Below are 23,488 nucleotides of genomic sequence, written 5' to 3' on the forward strand. Positions count from 1 at the left end.
ATCCATCATGCCTTTTTAAGTTCTTTGAAAGAGCTATCCAATGTAATCCACTCCCCTGTTCTGACTTTATATTCCTACAAATGTTTCTTTTCTATAAAGGGTTGTTCAGATCCATTGATCCATGATGGTTTACTGAGCCTGTCCCATACTGTCATGGTGTAACTTAACAGCATGACTCCCGTCGCCCCTCTCCCATGTCCTGGGAGAGGATTAAATAACAGAGATAGAAACTCTGGATCAGTTCTGTGGGAAAAATCTTGGAAATTGCTTCTTGACCCCTGAATGTTCACAGACTTTGTAAACAGTGCTCTAGGAATCTTTGTGTATCAACTTTGCTTCAGATAAGAAGGCTAACAGTGCCATCTGCTGGGCAATAGTGCAAACAAGCTTGAATTTGAGGAACAGAAAAAGTAGCAATCTTACCTTTGTAGTTCGTTGACTGCTGCAATGCAAATACTGCTTAAAAATACAGTACTTACCGTTCTAAGAACCTCCCACCCTAGTTATGATATTTTTTGTTTCTCATGGCTCGGATGCACTATCGTTTTCAAATAGTTTCTATAACTAATTTTAAATAATTTCCATGAAATTGAGTTATTGCTGCCATTAAGTTCTAGATGATACTTTCTGTTAGAAACACCCCATTGGGCAGCTTTGGCTCAATGGTAACACTCTGGCCTCTGAGTTCAAACTTGTGGGATCAAGCACCAATCCCAGGAACTTGAGCATGAGATTTAGGTTGACGCTCGGAGCAGTAAATACTGAGAGAGTGCTATACTATCGGAGTTGTGATTTTTCAGATGTGATGTTAAGCTGAAGCCCCATCTGCCCCCTTGGGCAGATGTCAAAAATCGTATGGCAATATTTTGAAAATTATAGGGTAGTCCTGGCAAATATTTATCCTCACCAATAACAAAAACAGATTATCTGGTCATTATTAGGTGGGATTATTTTTGTGGGATCTGCTGTGGGCTAAATAGCTGCCACATTTCCCACATTCCAACACCGATTAGACTTCAAAAATACTTCTTTGGCTGTAAAGAAATTGGGAGCCTCCTGCATAAGATGCTATATAAAAGAAAGTACTTTCATTTTCTTCCCCTTTCTCTCTCAAAGTTGCTGATTCATGCTGTAGTACAGTTCTGCAGCTCCCAGTATTCAAGTATTGTGCCCAGATAGCCATTCTTCATGTGTGAGCTCAGACTGTTTGCAAACTATTTGCCAGTGGAGACTAGTTGAGTCCAGTCCTGTTCTTGCTTACTAAGCACATGTGTGCACTTCATTGGAACTTGTTCATCTCTACAGCTCAGCTGCAGCAAGCTTTTGTGCAATTAAATTGTGTCCTTGTTTTCTGTTACAAAATACTCATAATTGGCATGCTATTTTCACAAAAATGGAGAATGCACTTCTGGTTTACAGAAACTCCTTTTTTCAGACCTTACTTTGAGCCGCGAATATTACCATTTTTAAGGGTACAACCATTACTGTTATCGGGGATGGTGAGTCCTAGTAGTCCAGGTATATTGTACTGCACATGTGCCCAAATTTTATCCTGTAGAACACACAAGTGTCTTTTCATTTTAGTTGCTATAGTAAATGCAGGTAAACCAATAACGAATCCTACATTTTGCTACGGTTTGCCGGTAATTCAACGTTTCACTTGATCCTCAGAGCATTTAATTATATAACTATTGTTGTGAGCCTGGCACTTGGTTATAGAATGACTTGCAACCCCTGATTTGATGCTGTTCTATGAATGAAAAACACTACCGCAGTTATGTCAGTTTGTCTCATTCAGTCTTGTGTTTCGCTGACTCGAATTGAATATTTCTCTGGCATCATCTTGAACAGAAATACCAGTTACCACATGTGATTTATTTCTTACAAAGGAGTCTTATGGATGAGTACTTTTGACTGCAAAGAATATTTCCGATATAATGTAATATTAATTGCACCATTTTAAAATAAAGTTCATGGTGAAGCAGTGAAATCAATTGCACACCATTTAAACAAACTGTACGGAGTGACATATTAGAATTGGTTTTGTCTAGTTTGGGAACCAAAAATTAAGTCTGATGGGAATTTTTTTAATAAGTATATAGGTGGGTCATTTTGTATATTATTGACCAACTTAGAATGTAATTGAGTTTATTTTTGTTGTTGCTGCATCAGTTTCCTGAACTATTTTGTCATTTGAACACTCCTAGCAAGATTTTGGGGATGTCACCGAGACGCATTTTACTTTATGCATAAAGTTAAGTGTAGATTGTCGAATGGCATTGAACATACCACCTGAACCAACGGTCTGGAATTTTCACTTTTAATGATGGCAAAACTGTCAGCGTTCACCATCATTACTGGTTAAAATTGACAGCAACTTCTGTGTTTAGTTAAACATAAAAATATGCAAGTTACTGTTGGTGATACACTTCTCCTCCAGAGGGTGTGCTTTTGCAGTCTTCATAGGTGCAATCAGCAGAAAATCACTGATTTGACTTGAACTTCAAATTTTTAATGCATTATTCTTGTAAAAACCATAGAAAAAGTTGAGCCATGTTGAATGAATGTAAGTGAGTTTTTAATGGTGCACTACTTTATAATTATTGCTAAACTCCAACTCTGGCCCTGAAAAACTGATTTAATAAGTCTGAAATATTATAGATTTTTCTACTTGTTAAAGTTTAATTGCAGTATTTCATTTTCTATATTAATTCTAATTGTATGTCCCAATCTTTATTTCACTCTCTATAAAATGGTTAAAAAATGAAGGCTAATCAATGCTTTGTACATCCTGGTTTGCTGTCTGAGAATTCTTCAATCTGGCTGCTCAGTCTGTTTGATGACTTCACTGTTCTTGGACAGTTGTGGTCCCTATAGATGGCACCAGAATGAAATTGACATTGCAATAGGGGAAATCAATGCCACAGAGCCTGCTAAATCTTTTGTAGGCAGTTTTCTTTAAGGTCAGTGGTGAGTGCTGTACCTTTGCCGCTGAATGCAAAATTCAGCGTATATCTCTGGGGCTTCAGGACAGAGTCAGACTTTGTGACATTAAAAACTCTCAAGTGAGGCATGAAATCAATTTGTGTAAAGTAATTTTTAGTCTCTGAAATTCATTCACCGAGTTTGTTTGGTGGGCATTGTTGGCATTTCCACATTCTTTGCTTTTGATCTTCCACACCAGTGCAAGTGAAAACAATATTATACACTGACATCGCCAAAACAGACAGACAAATACAAATGTCATGAAATGATGGTTATAAGAGAAAAATATTCCATTTTCATTGGTGTGATTGAATCTAAGGTCCAGTTAAACATAGATAATTTTAATTAAAGCTTGTTATTTTAAAGTGAGATTTACAGGCTTAGAAAAACATTCTTCCAACTTTTTCTACCAGTTTTTCTTCTTTCTGCCATCCACTCTGAAAGCGTCAAGTTTCACGTTTTTGCCCAAATGGCCATTATCCTCATGTGAGCTTTGACAGTAGATTGTCAGCAGCTGGAGAGGGACATCATAGCTGAACCAAATCCTGAACTTGACCAACAAACATGCACACACGTGTCCAGAGGCAGTTGCTACTTCAGGAATGAGAACCCTAACTATTATTTTTTACATTTTTATGCTCCCTCAGCATTGGGGTGAGAATATTTTTAATGTCTCTGCAGCTGGTGAGGCTGTGATTAATTATATCACTAAAGACAAGGGATCAAACTGGGACCTCCTTTGTTTGTTTTGCTTAGCTATGGAGTAATTAAGCACAGAGCCAGCACTGAAAGCAAAATAATCAGCAGCAACTGAAGTCCAAGTCTGTTAATTTCTCCACAGGCCATCTCTATGCTTTTCTTTCTGTCCAATTTTCCCCTCATTGTCAACTCCCTACTCAGGTTTAATCAGTTTTAAACCCTACCTTTGCAATCCTGCTTGCACTTAACTGGACATGCACCTCACCACCGAGAATTTGAGGCATGTATTCAATTTGAATAGTCGAGCACTTGTAAATTAGGCAATGAAGTGTTATTTTCTGAATTATCAATGTCTAAAAGAGCCATGTAAATTGCTCTATGATTTTATTTAAAATTTCCGGCTTCCGCAGTATTTTGCTTATGTAAATTGCTTAGTTTCCATCAAATGTACTAAGGTTACAACAGAGCCTCTACTTGTACCTAACAAGTAATGGGTTACCAACTTTCTTTGAAAGTTTGAATCAAGGCACTTAATATGTCATATTTTGTGGGCTTGTTATTCTTGTTTATTTGTATTCCTTTTTACCAGCAGTGTTGTCTTCAAATGGCAAGTGCACTGTTGAGGGCATTCCTGCACTGCAAAAACAGTGGCAGTATCATTGCAAACTCTGAAACTGTTAGGAAATAGAGATAGTTTAAGTAAGTTATATTGGTATTTGTAGGTGTTAGGAATGAGTATTAACTTTAAAGTTTAAGTTTGATTTGTATTTCTGTATCTGTGTGTTGAGAAAGATCAAATGGAGTTTTAGTTTCACTTTAAAAAGGTGCTTGCATTTCTAATGAGGAGTTTTATGACTCCTATAAAGTAAAGGTAAACGTAATGGGGTAGAAGGATTGGACTGTTGCCTAGCAACAAGGGGCCAGCAAGGCAGGTCCCTCCCACAGAGAGAGAGAGAGAGACGCACACATACACACACACAAGAAGAGAAACAGCAGTTGTTTTGGAAGATGTTTGATTGCAATTGGTTCTGAACGTTGCTTCCAGGAGAGACTGGAGCAAAGGTAACAGATAGCCAGCCCCAAGCTAAAGAAAACCCCCAAAAGTCCATGGGAGTGAAGCGGGGGGGGCGGGGGGGGAAGTCCAAAGAAGACCTTCTAATCAAAGGAAAGACAGAAACCTGGGGAAAGGTCTTGTTAAGTGAAGTTAAGAGTGAGGGGCAGAGAGAAAGGCTCCAAGCTTCAGATTAAAGATACAAAAACTGCAGAAAGCAGATTTAAAGTGAGAACAACTTGCAAGAGTCAAGAAAGTCCAAAGAGACGGCTGAAAGTCTGTTACTCTTTGCTATGGGCATATGAAGCAGTGGGTGTACGGTGACAGCTGAGAAAGTGCATGGAAGACAGCTTGAATGCAAGTGATGACCCAGGGAAGAGGAACATCAGAGGAAGAGTTTTAAACCCTGGAGGTGAACCCTTGCGGAAGGCGTCTGAGAGAAAGTGTCAGTTTGGGAGAAGATTCCAAGACGAAGCCTTGGAGAGTGGAAATTGGAAGGACAGAATTCAGTTAAATTGGTTGGCTCATGGTGTGACAAGCATCTGGGGGGAATTGAGGAGAGATCCAAAGCATCCATTTGAGGTGACATCTGTCACTTGGTTTCAGAGTGTGGTGTGTCTGACCACAGTTGCCATAGATTTACATGGGCTGTAAATGTACATTAATGTACATTTACTGTGTACATTAGAATATAAGATAGCTTTCGTAACTTGAGTTATCCTTACAAATCTGTATACGTCTATAAAGGTATAGTTATGGTTGAAGGAGTATCGTAATATAGTTCATCTTTTCTTGTTGAATAAATGTTTTATTCTTTTGTTAAAAGTTCATCAGCTGACCCCTGTGCCTCTGTTCAGTAGCTACTCTCCACATATCTACACAAACAAATAAAAGTTAGGATCTATCAAGCTGGGTTCCACTCTGGGATTAGGCTTGTCCAAGCGCTACCTCAGTTGGGGTTGTATTAAAGTAGGATTTGTACCCGGGACCTCTTAGTCAGCGGGTGATTGGATGCGGAATAATAATTGGTCTGGGACTGGAAATCCTTGACATTGGTGGGACCTGTGAATCCTTTTAACAAGTACGTGGAGGTAAAGAAGTACTGGACATCGGAATTGGAGTTGCTGTGAGGTATGTTGTACAGGTTGGAATTTGAAATGGTGTTGGAGGTTGTTAAGACTTTTTTAGAGATGGAAAACATAACTCTGACTGTTATACAGAAATTAGCAAAGAGTAAGCTGATGGATTTGGCAGAAAAATTGGAGTTAAAATTACCTGAAGGGGCGAGGAAAGTAGACATAGTTGAGATAATAGCACAGCATTTAAAACTGGAAGGGATGACAGAGAGACCACATTTTCTAGGGAGTGAGTCACAGCTGGAGTAGTGAGACTTCAATTAGAAATTAAGAAGCTTGAACTTGAACAAGCAAAGGAAATGACAAAAAAACGGAACTAGAGGCAGCAGAAAAAGAAAGGGCATTTCAAAGGGAGCAAGCAGAAAGTCAGGCGAAAGAAAGGAAGCTGGAACTGGAATTCCAGGCAAGAGAGAAGGATAAAGAAAGAGAGGCAAGGGAAAGAGAGAAGGAGCGGGAAAGAGAATATCAGCTTAAAAGCCTAGAAGTCAAGAAAGAGATCTCAGATTCTGAAGAAAGTTCTAATGAGGAAAAAACTTGCAACCTAAAACTTAGCGGTGAGATGTTGAAGTTTGTGCAAGCTCTCCCAAAGTTTGAGAAAAGAGATGTTGAGGCATTCTTTAATTCATTTGAAAAGGTAGCTAGGCAAATGAAGCGGTAAAAAGAAACCTGGACATTACTTTTACAGAGTAGGTTGGTAGGTAGAGCTTATTGGGTTTATGCTTCACTTTTGGAAGAGATATCGGTGGATTACGATGCAGTAAAAAAGGCTATTCTGAGTGCATATGAGTTAGTCCTTGAGGCATACAGGCAGAAATTTTGGAATGTAAGGAGACAGCCTGGGCATATCTTTATTGAATTTGAAAGGGTAAAGCAAGGTCCAAAGAAGACCTTCTGGTCAAAGGAAGGACAGAAACCTGGGGAAAGGTCCTGTTAAGTGAAGTTAAGAGTGAGGGGCAGAGAGGAATGCTCCAAGCTTCAAACTTCAGGAGACAAAGGCTGCAGAAAGCAGATTTAAAGCGAGAACAACTTGCAAGAGGCAAGAAGGTCCAAAGAGATGGCAGAAGGTCTGCAACTCTTTGTTATGGGCACATGAAGCAGTGGTGTACTGTTGACAGCTGAGACAGTGAGAGAGAGTGCATGGAAGACAGCTTGAATGCATGTGATGACCCAGGGAAGAGGAACATCAGAAGAAGAGTTTTAAACCTTGGAGGTGAACCCTTGCGGAAGGCATCTGAGAGAAAGTGTCAGTTTGGGAGAAGATTCTAAGTCTAGGGCTTGGAGAGTGGAGATTGGAAACCCTCATGTGAAGGACAGAATTCAGTGAGACTGGTTGGCTCACGGTGTTACAAGCCTCTAGGGGGAGTTGAGGAGAGATCCGTAGCAGCTGTTTGAGATGGCATCTGTCACCTGATTTCAGAGTGTGGTGTGTCTGACCACAGGGTGCCATCGATTTACATAGACTGTGTACATTAGAGTATAAGATAGCTTTTATAACTTGTATTATCTTTACAAACCTGCATGTATCTGTAAAGGTATATTTGTGGGTGAAGGAGTATTGCAATATAGTTAATCTTTTCATGTTGAATAAATGTTTTATTCTTTTGTCAAAAGTTCATCAGCTGACCCCTGTGCCTCTGTTCAGTAGCTACTCTCCACGTATCTACACAAACAAATAAAAGTTAGGATCTATGAAGCTGAGTTGCATTCTGGAATTAGCCTTGGCCAGGTGTAACCTCAGCTGGGATCTTAACAGAAATTCTCTTTGGGAGGTGGTTTCACTACATCCTAGAGGGAAAATGTCAAAGTGGTAAAGGAAAACAAATAGTCATTTGGTTGTAAGTTGGTAATAGAGGTGTTACCATGGAGAATGCAGCTGGGAACAGTGCCGCTGTGATACCAGGTATGTAGGCCGGACTGGAGGATTGTATCAAGCAGCACATCCCTTCGGCTGTTCACAACAAGAAATGTACTGATCATACGCAACCATCCCATGCTGACAAAACTCAAAACATAATGTCCAATATCAAATGTGATTCAGCAATTAGACAACACTTGCTAAACAATCCTTATTGTGCTAAGAACCACTTTGAAAAACAAATTGAAGATTATCAGGTGAGCTAGTAGTGTGGCTCAATTAGGCATGCTAGAAGCCTCATATATTCACACACAGGGCCCTGTCCTTTGCAGACTGGAGGTGCATGGCCATGTATTCTGCCTTTTCCAACTAAACAAAAGTTTGAGGGCAGCCATTCATTCCCCATGGCAATGCCTTGACCAATCAGAATCAACCTGCCTGGTTTGAATTTGAACATTAGGGACCAAGGGGGCAATCTATGGGTGGAGCCAGAGGACATCGGTAGAATGTTGAACGAATACTTCACATCCGTCTTCACCCAAGAGAATAAGGATGAAGGTATGGAACTCGGGGAGAGAGACTGCGAGGTTCTTGAGCAAATTGATATTGGAAGTGACAAGGTATTGGAGGCATTGGCAGGCTTAAAAGTGGACAAATATCCAGGTCCGGATGATTTGTGACCCAGACTGCTGAGGGAGGCAAGGTAGGAGATCGCAGAGGCTCTGACCCAAATTTTTAATTCCTCTCTGGCCATGGGGGAGGTGCCAGAGGACTGGAGAACAGCTAATGTGGTTCTGCTATTTAAGAAGGGTTGTAGAGATAAGCCAGGCAACTACAGACCAGTGAGTCTCACGTCAGTGGTAGGGAAACTATTGGAGAAAATGCTGAAGGAGAGAATCTATCTCCACTTGGAGAAACAAGGTTTGATCAGGGATAGCCAGCATGGCTTTGTCAGAGGGAGGCCATGCCTAACAAATTTGATTGAATTTTTTGAGGAGGTGACCAGGTGTGTAGATGAGGGTAGTGCAGTTGATGTAGTTTATATGGATTTCAGCAAAGCCTTTGACAAGGTCCCACATGGGAGACTTATAAAGAAGGTAAATGCACATGGGATACAGGGTAATTTGATAAGGTGGATTCAAAATTGGCTTGGTTGTAGGAGACAGTGGGTGATGACAGAAGGCTGCTTTAGTGACTGGAAGCCAGTGTCCAGTAGCGTACCACAGGAATCTGTGCTGGGTCCTCTATTATTCGTCATTTATATAAATGATATAGATGACTCTGTGGGGGGTAGGATTAATAAGTTTGCAGATGACACAAAGATTGGCCGGGTGGTGACAGTGAGGTTGAGTGTCTTGGGCTACAGGAAGATATAGACGGGATGGTCAAATGGGCAGATAAGTGGCAGATGGAATTTAACCCTGAAAAGTGTGAGGTGATACACTCTGGAAGGAGTAATTTGACAAGGAAGTATCCAATGAAAGGCATGACACTAGGAAGTTCTGAGGAACAAAGAGACCTTGGCGTGTGTCCATAGATCTCTGAAGGCGGAGGGGCATGTTAGTGGGGTGGTGAAAAAGGCATGTGGAACACTTGCCTTTATCAATCGAGGCATAGATTACAAAAGTAGGGAGGTCATGTTGGAGTTGTATAGAACCTTAGTGAGGCCACAGCTGGAGTACTGTGTGCAGCTCTGGTGGCCACATTTATAGGAAGGATGTGATTGCACTAGAGGGGGTGCAGAGGAGATTCACCAGGATGTTGGCTGGGATGAAACATTTAAGTTATGAAGAGAGGTTGGATAGACTTGGGTTGTTTTTGTTGGAACAGAGAAGACTGAGGGGCGACCTGATCGAGCTGTACAAGATTATGAGGGACATGGACAGGGTGGATAGGGAGCAGCTGTTCCCCTTAGTTGAAGAGTCAGTCACGAGGGGACACAAGTTCAAGGTGAGGGGCAGGAGGTTTAGGGGGGATGTGAGGAAAAACCTTTTTACCCAGAGGGAGGGTGGTGGAGGTGGGTTGCCTCACATCCTTTAAAAAGTACCTGGATGAGTACTTGGCACTTCATAACATTCAAGGCTATGGCCCAAGTGCTGGTCAATGGAATTAGGTAGGTAGGTCAGGTGTTTCTCACGTGTCGGTGCAGATCGATGGGCCTCTTCTGCACTGTGTGACTCTATGAAAAGCTTAGCAGTTAACTGTTCTCTGCTGCATTCTCCTTGGCAACGCCAACCAATCAGCACTCTCTTCTCTTGCAGTATGATTGTTTGTTTCCTTACTTCAGCAATACTCAAAGGGAAACAGTTGCAGCTAGTGCCATTTGTGTTGGATCCTTCATTTTGAATCTGTTTGCTTTTGTCATTGATAGCTTGTTGAAGTTTTGCCACTACATCAGGAAGGTTAACAACCAGGATAGGAACATTGTGAATGTAACTCTGCATAAGCTATGTAGCACAAATGATTATTGTTTTGTAAGAATTAACCTTGCAACAGACCATCCGAGTTCTCTTTGGCCCACAACTCTTGCTATCAGATTCACCTTGCCTTATTTTTATAGAAGGGTGAATAGCTCGAACAGTTATAATTACACTGGATTTTTAATTAAGCTAGCTTTGCTGAAGTCTTGAAACATTTCTTCCACTCTTTTCTAACCGAGATGGCCTCTTTTGTCTCGGTCTGCATCATGGCCTTGAGCACAAAGCTCTCTTCATTTATCTTGTATTAATACATTATTTTCATAGAGAAACAATATAAATAAGGTTCAAGGAAGCTGAAAGACCAAGTGAGGAACAAAGAAAACACTTTTTAAAAAATGCTTCTCAATGAAATGAAATTGCTGCCTGGATAATTAATGGGCTGCCTCATGGACAAGTGATAAGCTTTCCCGAAGCATAGTGCAATCATCCCTTTCAAGATTTGTCGTGATTTTTCTTTCCTTGCCTGACAGAGAACATACCATTAAATCAGCGCTCTAGATTTTTCTTCAAAGAACGTTACAATTACAGAGTTCTCCTTGGAGATAATGGCCTTTAAATTTGGCCCCATAATGTCTAGTTTTTGATATGATGTATGCCATTTTGCCTCCTCCTGGTGCATGCTATAGCAAATGAGGTGTGGGGGTGTTAATGTGTGCACAGGGAGTCTCCACAGGAAGTATGCAGAACTCACAGTTCGTGGTGTCAATCACTGATTTGACCTCAGTGCCATGATTTTTGAGCTTGGTGCTCCAACTAACACCCTCTTTTATGGTGAACATTCATTCAGGAGCAGGAAAAACATCTCTACTCTACTTATAGGGATTTATCAATGATTTTTAGGTTAGTTTAACTAGGTTTTGGCTCGCTGTTCACCATGACATTTCTTCAGCTACTGATCTGCTCAACCACACTCTCACCTCCACCTTTGATGCCATTATTTCCATTAAAACCATTACTATATCTCACTCCAGCTGTTCCCCTAGTACAGCCCTCATTCCACTTCCTTAAATCTCAGGGATTCAGACTTGATGACGGACAGCTGGCTTAACCATTCAACATCAGATCTGGCTGGGCTACTTAATGCACTATCAGATCCTGCTCTCATCTGCCAAGACTGCTTGCTATTTCAGGATCATCTTGGAATGCAAAGATAACCCTAAGCTTCTTTTCTCCTCTGCAAGCCATCTCCTTAAACTCTTCTCCCCTGTCTCCTCTACCTTCACCTCTAACAAGTGTCAGGAGCTCATGGACTTCTTTGCCACTGAACTGAGACTTTCTGATTAGCTGCCTTTGCTGAATCCTAGTCCCCTCCCTTCCCCAACCCACAGAGCCAAACTTCCTCTAATGTTTCCTCAGGCCCTAGCCCAGAAGCTCATTTTGTCCATGAGATCCCTCTTCTGCTTCCTTGACCCTATTCTCACTAAACTGCTGACCACCCTGATTTTAAATTAAGGGTTGTTCCTTTAAGACAGAGATGAGGAGAATTTTTTTCTCTCAGAAGGTTGTGCAACTTTGGAACTCTGCCTCAGAAGGCAGCAGAGGCAGGATCACTGAATATTTTAAGGTGGAGGTGGATAGATTCTTGTTAGGCACGGGAATCAAAGATTATCACGAGAATTCGAAACACAAACAGATCAGCCATAATCTTATTGAATGACAGAGCAGGCTCGAGGGGCTGAATGGCCTACTTCTGCTGTTATTTCATATTTTTGTATGTTCACTCAACTTCCCTTCCTGGGACAGACCTTCCCTATGGGCTTCTGAACCCTGTCGTCTGGGTCAAATGGGGGTCAGAAGGCCATACTGTGTAGGGCACTGTTACTGACCTGTGAATTTTTTTTTCCCTAAGTTGGCCAATCAATAGCCAGAGGGTTAGCTCACCACCCAATTAGGGAGAGCAGGTGGGCTTGAAGCTGGAAGTCCTTGGAGGCAACGGCAAATGCCATGGCAGGTAAGTGAGAGAGAGGGTGTACTAAAATGGAGGTGCTCTCTCTCAAACATTTTGAAATGTAAACTCAAAAAACAGATCAAGTGGATGACCACTGCTGTAGAGGGTGGCCTGTGGCTGCTGCTGAGCCCAAGCCTGGAGGCCATATCCAGGCAGCTGTGCTAGCCTCACTGCCTGCAGGGACTTTGAGGCTTACTGGAAAATCCCAGTCACCCTCCAACAATTGACAATCTGGAACAATGATCCAGAGGGATTATGGAGATGGGGAATCAGCAAACCGGCCATTGAGTGAAATTTTGTACCTGCCCACCTTCGTTCTTGTCCCTCACAGGGCCTAAAAATCCAGTCCTGATCCTCATGTTAGATTATATTGTTAATGGTTTTCTCTGTTCAGATACTGTTCCCTCTTTCAAATCTGCCATCAGCCCTCTCCTCAAAAAACAAGCCCTTGACCCCTTCATCCTTGCAAACTAGAATCCGCTGCAATCACTTCCCTTCCCACTCCTGCACTGTTAGTTCTGGTGCCCCCAAGGATTTACACTTGGCCGCGCTTCTATTTCTCATCTACATGCTGATCCTTGACGACATCATTTGACAACAAAGCGGCAGTTTCCACATTTATGCAGATGGCACCCAGCGTTATCTCACCATCACCTCTCTTGACCCCTCCACTGTACCCCTTCACTTGTCTCTAAGTTGTCAGCCTAGTTATCCAACATCCATGTGCAGAAGCCTCTCTTCAATTAATACCAGGAAGATTGAAGACATTGTCTTCGGTCCCTGCGACAAACTCAGTTCCCTAGCTACTGAGTCCATCCCCAACCTTAGGCTGAACCAGATTGCTTGAACATTTGATGCCATATTTGACCCCAATATGACCTTTCAACTTTATATCCATAACATTATTAAGATTGCCTATTTCCATCACATCTGGCTCCATCCCTGCCTCAGCTCAACCATGCCTTTCTTACCTCTACACTTGACTATTCCAATGCACTTCTGGACAGCCTCCCATATTCTACTTTTTGTAAAGTAGAATTGACTCATTGAGGTCATCCAAAACTCTACTGCCCATGCCCTACCTCACAATGTTCCCCATCACCCATCAGCCATGTACTCAGTGACCTACTTTGACTCCCATTTAAACAAAACCTTGAGTTTAAAATTCTCATCCTTATTTCGAAATTCCTTGCTGGCTTGGCCCCTACCTATCTCTTGTTATCTTCTCCACCCCTACAACCCTCTGCTAACTCTGGTCTCTTGATCAGCTTTGATTTTAATTGGCCCACCATTGGTGGCTGTGCCTTCAACTGCCAAGGTTCTAAGCTCTGGAATTATTACCTAAATTCCTCTGCTTCTACTTTTTTTTCCTTCTTTAATACACACTTCTTTAACCATGCTTTTGTCACCTGTCCTATGATTTCCTGATGTGCCTCTGTGTCAAATTTTGCTTTATAATGTTCCTATGAAGCACCATGAGACATTTTATTCTGTTAAGGGTGCATGTAAGTATGAGCATTTGTTGTTGTTAGTTGCTGATTGATTTCTTCTGGCAGTTCCTGTGATTGTATAAGTGTTTGGTGGTTTCTAGAGTTGTTTAAAGTTGCTAAAGTCTACAGAGAGTGGTATGACATGTACTGAAGAACTTTGGTCTTGACTTCAAGGATTCTGCATAAAACAACTTGCTTCAGACATGGCTGTGTAGTATGCATTCTTCTTGGACTACAGCATGACAGGGGGGATGAGCAGAGGCAGAGCAGGACAATTTACTAGAAGAGAGAGGAGAAGGAGGGGAAAAGGGCTCTCAGCACAAAGCTATGTGCACTCAGGCCTGTTCAGAGAGCAATTAACCTACCTGAAGCTCAGCAAGGAACAATATGTTGGACATCTCTGCTTCACTAAGGACATCCTCAGTGAAATCTGCCACCTGCTGCCTAGCAGGGGATATTTGCAACATTTCCCATTTTGTCATCTACTGTTGCCTAAGGGAGAATACTGATGCTCTGTATTTCAAGAGAGCTGAATACATTTGATTTTATCTTTACAGAGCAAAGCAGGCACGGTGCATGCCTGGCTTCGCAAGGATTGCAGTCTGGCCCATTGGGCAGGATGCCAATGGCTGCATGCATGTTGCTTTCCAGACTATATTTTAACTTTGTCATATACTGCAACCAGGTGGGATTCCACTCCTTCGATGCTTTGCTGGCATGTGACCATATGCAGCGTATCTTGCAGGCCTGTGCCCAGTATCCTGGAAGCAATCATGATGCCTTCATTCTGGGACAGTCCGTTGTGTCAACTGCATTTGAGCTACCGTGACAAACTAGTGGGTTGCTTTTGGGTGACGCACTCTGCTTTGCAACATGGCTCATGGCTTTGGTGTGCAACTCATGCACATGTGGGCACCATGCATACTATGAAAGCCATGCTGCCACAGGAAATGCAACAGAACAGGCAATTGGGGTGCTTAAACAATACTTCAGTTGCCTGGACTGCTGTGGAGCAGCCTTACAGTACTCGACGGAGTGTGTGACAAGACTCGGAGTAGCGTGCTGCATTCTGTATAATTTCACCATCATGAGGGCACAGCCCATGCCACCAGCTTTAAGATGTTAAGTTTAGGAGGAGGAAGATCAAGGGAGGAGGGAACCAACACGGCCCCTTTCTATCCGGGCTGTCCATGATAAACTCATCTAACTGCGATATCAATAAACACAACCTCAGTCCCCCATTTTACCAACAGTGCCACATCTTACCTTCTATTACTGACCACCTGTGTTCACTTGGCCACAATGCAAAAATAAAAACTGTCACAAAGCAAATATACCAAATTAAATTTATAAATTGAACCATGCTATTTTGCGTACAAACATAAACTAATCATTTTTGTCCACTCCCTGGATGCTTGTCTTCCATGTGCCTTGCCTGTCCTGGTACTCCTAGGCAATGCTGCCCAGTGACTGCGTCATAGTTGACAGAAGGACCTGACTTTCAGTGGGGAAAACTGCAAATGCATAAATGATAACTCTCCTCCTCTGTTCTTCCACATTAAAGCCTCCTGAGCAGCGTCAGAAAAGATTGGAGCTCAATCTCTGTCATATTGTACCATTATAGAGTGTTCCGTACATTAAAACTATTTGTAGAATGTTATGGTATGGCACGTGGTATTTGCCAGGCTGACCAAATCCACAATAGAAACTTGGCCACGCTATCACAATAGTTTTGCAACTTGTATTTATTATGAGAAGATTTATGCATTGAATTCAGAAGTAATGAGTCCACTAACACCTTTAGAGATTTTAAAAATTAAATTAAAACATTTATTAACAAAAGAAAATAGTACAACACGTACACAAAATTACAATTACAGTTACTTAATGTTATAACAATTCCCAAAATTCCTAGTTAACAAGATTCCCAGCTGCACACCCACTTTGAGGCAACAGCCCAAAATTTATACAGACAATCCAGCGACGGTACCACAAGCACCCACCTGACAGTGGAATTCCAAAGGCTTTTAACACAACTTTGGTTACTGGAACAGCAGACTTCTGCAGAACGGCTGGAGGCTTTTTCCCAAGTCTGTTTCACATGGTGTACCTTTCAGATATTACATGGCCACCCCCATAGCCTTCAAACCCTTCTTTAAATATGTTTCTTCCTCTTTAATCTGTAAATCCCATTGTCCCCCCATGTCTTCGGAATTTACTTTTCCCATAATATAAAAATCTTTTATGTTGTCATTCTGGCCAGCTTTTTTGGGAAAAGTCAGTGTGATAACCTGCCATATTTATCTTGTTATTGTAAACATCCTACCATATCTCTTTGAAAAACAAACACCTCTCCACTTATCTTAAAATGCAAATTTCATTCACACATGTCTGCTGAGACTTTACCTAGTTCACTCATTAGCATTTCACGTGCCCTTTAACACCTAACTCTTGATAATTTCAACCTTGCAGTCCATCCGTCTCTAATTTAATTAAATCAGCCACACAGGCAGAATCATCCACACACACAGACACACATGCGCAAACATAAGCCTACTTTACAATATCCCACAATAATATTATGAAAAATATGATAGTTTTGTGACAAGAATGACTTCCTGCACTTGTTACAGCCACAGCGCACTTCTGCTTTAAGAGATGTAGGCTGACTTTTTAAGACAGTTTCTCATGGTTTTGTGCCCTTGCTAAGGCATGCAGCCACGAAACAGAATGCTTAGTGCTGGGTGCACACTACAATCATTTATATTATTGGGCAGCATTAAGTATACATGCTACCTGCATCGAAAGCAGTGGGCATGTAGTAATCACGCATCAAAATCCCAGCGCCTTTTATCAGCCCCTGTCCAATTTCAAGACATGATTTTTCAAGTCTTGAAGACTGGTAGTAGTTTATGTCAAGTATAAACAACATAACAAAAACGAACAGATTCCCTTTTCTACTATTCTTCAAAGTATAGTCAAATTATCTTTGCTTTTCTCCTTCACATTAAATGGAAAATGAAATTCTGATTGAAAACTTCTTCAGGATAACATCAATGATTGGATTTAGAGAGGACCATCCTGTTGGGACGAGCCTTGGTGCTGTTTGAAACTCTGTTCAGTAGAAGCCTAAGACAGCTTTCAATTTTTGTAATTGAAAGGAAAAAATAGCTGCACCTAGAGCATGTTTGATTTAAGTCCGAGCTCAGTTTGCAGTTTCCTTCTTTGCGTATAATATGCAATGAGCGCTGTTCAATATGGTTCTTTCACAGAACAGGCATATCTAATTACTTACCATCAGCCTCACAAGTTTCACCAATGCAGTAACATGTTTTCCCATGGAAGGAATTTCCTGAAAAATCTCTTAGCTCCCATTTCTAATAGGGGAGCCAGACATTAAACAATGCCATTGAGAAAAAGCAGCATGATGCACAAAACATCTTCACTGCCAAAATTACCTCATTTCTGCTGCTACAGTCCCATGGCAAAGCTGATTTGCAGCCTCTTGGATTATAGAAAATTAAAGGGCCTTCCAGACTCAAACATTTTCAAATATTGCTTAAAAAAAGAGATAGGCTGCCAAAGCTTTTCGCCTTGCACTCATCAGGTTAATTTGAGATAGACTGGGAACTTTTCAGGACCAAATGTGACGGCCTTAGGCCCATTCTTGAGTTTGCGTGATATACAGTGAGCAATGATCTGATCAGGGTAGCCATTATCCTGCAGGATAGCTTTGATATTTCGGCATCAAGCTTGCACAGTGAGCAAAAGGCCCGGGCCCTATTTACGAGGTTGTCAATAAGGCCACCTATATAGTGGTTGGAACTGTAGGAATCCCAACACATATTGACCAGTGAAGCTTGCAGTGGACATCGTAGAGAACCCATTGGCAGATTTCTCAACGAGCACATCGATTACCCTGGAAGGGTAAGGTGTCTCAAACATTTAAGCAATAAGTGAAGCTAACTGTCTCACCCTGCTACTATGCAGTAGCAACACGAGTGGTGGTCTCCACTAACAGGATGCTGCTAAAAAGACATTTTGCCCATCACACAAATGAGTAATGTGGTATATGAATTTCAGTACCAGTGTGCTGATAGTTATGTAGGCCATACATCCCATTGACTGGTGAACTGTATCAAACACCATGTCCCTTCAGCTGTTTGCAATAGGAAAAGTGCTGATCGTACTCAACCAGCCCGTGCATGCAAAACTCAGAACATAGGGTCCAACATTAGATGTGATTCTGCGATTGGGCAACACTTACTAAACAATCCTGATTATGTTCAGAATTACACTAACAACCAATTTAAGATTTTCAGTTGGGCTCGCAGTATGGCTCACTTACATGTGCTAGAAGCTACATATTTTCACACAAGGGCCCTGTCCTTTGCAAACAGAACATATTCATGCATTGTGCCTTTTTCAACAAAAGGCTGGGGGGCAGCCATTCCCTGATTCATTCACCATGGTAATGCCTTGGCCAATTAGAGTTGACCTGCCTGGTTTGAATTTAAAGAAAAGCTTGGCAGTTAACTGTTCCCTGGTGCACTCTCCATAGCAACACCTCTACCAATCGCAGTCCACTTGCCAACCAATCAGCACCATCTTCTCATGCAGTATAAATTGTTGTTCCCCTTTGAGATTTGGTGTTCTTGCAAAACTGTCCTGATGAATGCAAGATGAAAAGCTTCGATAGCATATCTTTTTTTTCAGCAGTACTCAAGTTCTATACTACCAACCAACTATTTTCAAATATAGTACAACCATTGGAAACAATTGCTATTACCTGCACTGAATCTGTGGGAGGAAAAGATTGCTATGACCTCACCTCCCAAAGTACAGCTTTTGTGCAATATCCAAATTATCACACACTTGAATGGCTCAGTTTAGCATGTATTGAAGTACATCTGTCATCAGACATGCTGTGTTGCACAGCATAATCGCTTCAGCTTGATTCATTTGAATGTAGTTCATCTGCACTATTTGTGTGGAGAGGATTTTGCTTCACTTGTCTCACAGCTGTCTTATGTCTGTCACCAGTTAACTCATTCTGTCCATTGTGGGGCATCTAGCCTGCAGAATCCTTTGTGTTCATCTTCATTTTATTTGTTTCTTCAGTCAATCATTTCACAGTTACTTGGTTGTTTTCCAAAAAATCTGCATGCAGTCTTATTTGTGATCAATGCCAAAAAATGTAATTTTGTTTAATATTTGAAATGAAGATTGAAATATTCTACTAACAGTGAAGTATTTATTTTTTAAAACTCTCTGAATTATTGTCATTTTGAATCTCAGCGTGTCTCTTGTAATGCTACATTGAGTTCTACTGTTTGTGTGGCAGTGCTAATATTGCAATTATTGGAAAAGATGACAGATCATCCCATGCATATTTAAACCCATAGATTGCAGTGAATTTGCTCCCTGTCCTTCCACTTTATTTTACTTTATTTTAATAACACATGTCCACAAAGTAAGCAACAGAAATATAAGTTCATAAAAGAAATAATGAAGAATGGTACAAATATATAGGCCATGAAACTATATAGGCCATGATGATGTGACTCTTCTCTGTTTTCTAGGCATGTTACATGGTCTGTTGAATTAGTTTAATAATTGGATTAAGTTTTTGTAAAAAAAAAGTTGGGTATTAGATACACTATGATCACAGAACCATACAACAAAGAAGGAGACCATTCAGCCATTGTGCCTATGCCAGCTCTATCTAGTTGGCTCCACTCCCCAGCCCTTTCCCCGTGGATTTTTTATTCCTTTTTAAGTACACATCCAATTCCCAACTGAAAGTTACAATTGAGCCCGCTTCAGGCAGTGCATTTAAGATCAGGTCAGAATAGCTTGCTGTGTGCGGGGGGTGGGGTGCAGAGGGATCTCTCCTCCTGGTTTTGTTTTGCTAATTCTCTTAAATCTGAGACCTCTGGTTACTGTGGAAACAATTTCCTCCTATCCATCTTATTAAAACTTCTTATAATTTTGAACACCTCTATTAACCCTTTAACTTTCTGTACCTGGAGAACAATCCAGCTCCTCTAGGCTCCCCACTAAATCCCTCATCCCTGGTATCATTCTGGTAAATCAACTCTGCACCCATTCCAAGGCCTTGGCATCCTTCCTAAAGTGTAGTGTGCAGAGTTGGACACAATACTCTAATTGAAACCTAGCCAGTAAAACTTAGCATGACTTCCTTGCTTTTGTACTCTTAAGCCTTTATTTATAAAGCCAAGGTTCCTGTTTGGTTGTTTTAACAGCCTTGTCAGTTTGTCCTGCCACCTTCAAAAATTTGTATTTGCATGCCCACCAGGTGTCTCGCTTCCTGCAGCCAAGTTGAAGATATAATGAAATGCTTTCTTTTTTTCTGGAAAAAGCTGGACATTTGATTATCTGGCAGTCATGTCCTTGTATTTGCACAGCGCTATGTCATATTAAAACAACTCAAATCATTTCACATATGCACTGGCCATTTTCCTTATGACTTATTATTGTGCTTTGCAGCCATCCAGCATGGTTTAGCTTTTGAATTTGTAGCAATTAAACTTTTTTTTTAGTCATTATTTGTAGCAGAGTGACCATATAATATCCAGTTTATGCTGAGCCTTGTTAGAATAATTTGGGGATGGACTTTTAGCCCTGCTGGGAGAGGGGGAACAGAGGCAGGCGGGTGATGAAAATACTGTTGCTGGCCGGCGTGCTGGTTTCCACTTGGACTTCCAACAGCAGGGGAGTTTCGTCAGGGCAGGGGGCTGTCAACCACTGAGAATTGCCCTATCAATTAATAAGTGTAATTAAGGTTGTTAAAGAGTTCAGTGAGGTGCATGTTCAGATTTTGTTGGGGGGGGCATGCTGGGTCAGGGCAGACCAGATGCACGAAGGCGGCAACACAATGGGGAAGCCAATCATGGCTGCCCCAAAGATTTGGAATATGATGTAGAGGGTGACACAGCCATTGGCATACAGATAGCATCGGGTCTGCGCAGGTTGCCGAGTGTTGACTAAGTAGCCGGGCAGTGCAGGAGTTGTCACTCTCCAAGCATTGTGGGGGCATAAGAGAAGAGGGATGCCTTCCAGGCACAATTGGGAAGCCACCTGAGCACAAGGAAGCAGCAGCTGACATAAGAGTACAGCTCTCATATTTCAAATCCGGTGGCAATGAGGAGATACAGCCTCTGCAGGAAGGGCAGAGACCTGGACATAAAAAGGGGAGAGGAGAGGGGCGAGAGCAATGAGGTACACAGGGGCCGTTCCCTCACCATAGGATAAGAACACGAGATAGGAACAGGAGTAGATCATACAGCCCTTTGAGCCTGCCCCACCATTCAGTATGATCATAGCTGATCTTGGGCTACGACTCCACTTTCCTGCCCACTCCCTAAATTCCATGATTCCTTGAGAGACAACAAATTTGTATATCCCCAGCCTTAAATATAGTCAACGATGGAACATCCACAACCCTCTAGGGTAGAGAATTCCAAAGATTCACAGTCCTTTAAGTGAAGAAATTTCTCCTCATCTCAGTCCTAAATAATTGATCCCTTACGCTGCAACTGTGTCCCTGTATTCCAGAATCCCCAGCCAGCAGAAACAACCTCTGTGTCTATCCTATTGAACCCATTCAGAATCTTGAATGCTTCAATAAGATCACTGTATTCAAACTCCGGAGAATATAGGCCCAATTTACGCAGCCTTTCATGATAGGACAATCTTCTCATCCCAAGGACCAATCTAGTCAAACTTCGCTCTACTGCTTCCAATGGAAGTATGCTCTTCCTTAAATATGGAGACCAAAACTGTGTGATCTCAACAAAGCCCTGTACAGTTGTAACAAGACTTCTGTTATGGACAGGGGAGAGATGCAAACCTGAATTCCTTTATTTAGTGGAATTTCCCATGCCCGTTGGCATCGGGCGTGTTCAGCAGAGTAAGTGGACGATATGGCGAGAAGGCCAAAAATCGGTTCGACGACGTCATGAAACCAGTTTGCAATCATTCGCTCAGCCCGTTGATGGGGGGCCACATCTCCTGCTGTCGGATGTGGGGAACCGCATTGTAATACATCTGCATATCATTGTAAGGCCAGCCCACTAGATCATCCACCCACATTGGTGGGAAACACGCCGGTAGAACATGTCTTGACAATGTGACATGACTTACCGCCAGGGCCTTGCTTTCATCACAGACATCCGAGGAGCAGAAGATGCTGTAGCCCAACAGCAGTGGGACCCTGGAGGAGCATCCATGGCATGCTGGGTGGATTTTCATGGACATGGCTCCACTGCAAAGCAGCTCATGGAAGGTGGAAAGTCATCATTGAGGGTCTGCTCACAATGGATGACGGTTGAGGGGGTGGAGAGGAAGGTCCAGCTGTGTTTGGGAGAGGAAGATGTAATGGAGGGGTGGGAGAGGAAGGTCTAGGATTGACTGGGAGAGGTAGAGGTGTCTGGGTGGGTGGGGGGTGAGTTTGGGAGGGGGTAACGAAAGTGCCGGGAAGGGTGAGGTTGGGGGGGAACAAAGCTGTTGAGTGAGGGGCGGTTGGGGGGTAGGGACTACAGGGAGAGGAGGGGATAATGGGGGAGAAGACAGTAACTGGGGAGGTAGATATAAGTGGGATGGAAGGTGTAAGGGAAGGAGTTTGGAGGAGGTAAGCAGTGCAGAGAGGGGAGGGAGTCCAGGGGGAGGATGGAGTCTAGGGGGAGGAAGAAGTAAGGTTGGAGGAAGGAGTGTGGAGAGGGGAAGGAGTAAGGGTGGAGGAAGGAGTGCGGAGAGGGGAGGGAGTAAGGGGGGAGGAAGAAATCAGGCTGGAGGAAGGAGTTGGGATGGGGGAAGGATTAAGGGTGGCGGAAGAATTAATGGTGTCTGAAGGAGACAGGAACGGGGAAGGACTAATGGTCAGGGAGTCTGGGCTGGGAGAAAGACAAAGCCAGGGGTGGAGGGGAGTCCAAAGGGGGAAGGGGTTCCGGGAAAGGAGTGCTGGCAGGGAGGAAGAAGTTCTGGGGGCGAAGGGGTTCCCAAGGGGGAAATGGGTTCCCAAGGATGCTGCATGGGAGTGTGATCAGTGGGTGGACGGAGATGCAGGTCAGCACAGATGGTCAACTGAAAGCAAACCCCAGCAGGCAGCATTGAAAATGCTCAGGGCATTGAGATGAGTGCAATATGGGAAAGATCCGCGTGCATGGAAGAGTGCTTGCACAAGTCTCCGAAAGGCCCTGCCACAAACAAACATCTCCCTCCAGAGTCACTCATGGGCTGGCGACGTGCAGCTGAACTGCTAGTGTGGGGGATGGAGTGGGAGAACTCGCAAAGCCAGTCAATGAAGCTGAAACACACCATTACACATTATTCAGTGAAAGTGCATATATTTCCAGATTGTAAAGTGACAAAATGTGTTCACCCTTGTAACCAACTGTGATCAAAATTTCTTAACTTCTGAACACCTTAGACTTCATGTTGCTGCTCTGACATCCACAGCAGGGGTGGAGACAGCCTGTGCAATGGTTGGCCTTGTTGCCTCTGATGCCTTTGGCATGGGTCCTTTGGAGAGGCGAGGCCTTGGGGGTCTGGCTGTCCTCCTGTGGGCCAGCTGCTCCCTCTGCAATAACAGAGGATGAGGTTGAAGGGGTCACTTGGAGGGAGAGGACAGTCCCTGAAATTCCTGAATGGAGACCCAGGAGTGTCCAGCTGCTGCTCCTCCCTTTGGGTACTTGGGCTCAGCCTGACTCCTTGAGGGGAATGAGCTCCTGGGGGATGTCGATGTGCTCCATTTCCCCTCTTGTGTCACCACTGTAGGAAGTCACCCATGGCTCCCACGATGGGGTGCAGTTCTGTTGGACCA

The 23,488-nt window shown here is 42.7% G+C and overlaps 1 protein-coding gene across 5 annotated transcripts in view; it reads left to right on the forward strand.

Moving 5' to 3' along the window:
- Positions 1 to 23,488, forward strand: part of dennd5a (DENN/MADD domain containing 5A) — a 367,813-nt gene that overhangs the window by 251,385 nt on the left and 92,940 nt on the right. The window lies entirely within an intron of this gene.

This window comes from Cetorhinus maximus, chromosome 9, assembly GCF_964194155.1.
Source record: "Cetorhinus maximus chromosome 9, sCetMax3.hap1.1, whole genome shotgun sequence".
Classification (NCBI taxonomy): Eukaryota; Metazoa; Chordata; class Chondrichthyes; order Lamniformes; family Cetorhinidae; genus Cetorhinus; species Cetorhinus maximus.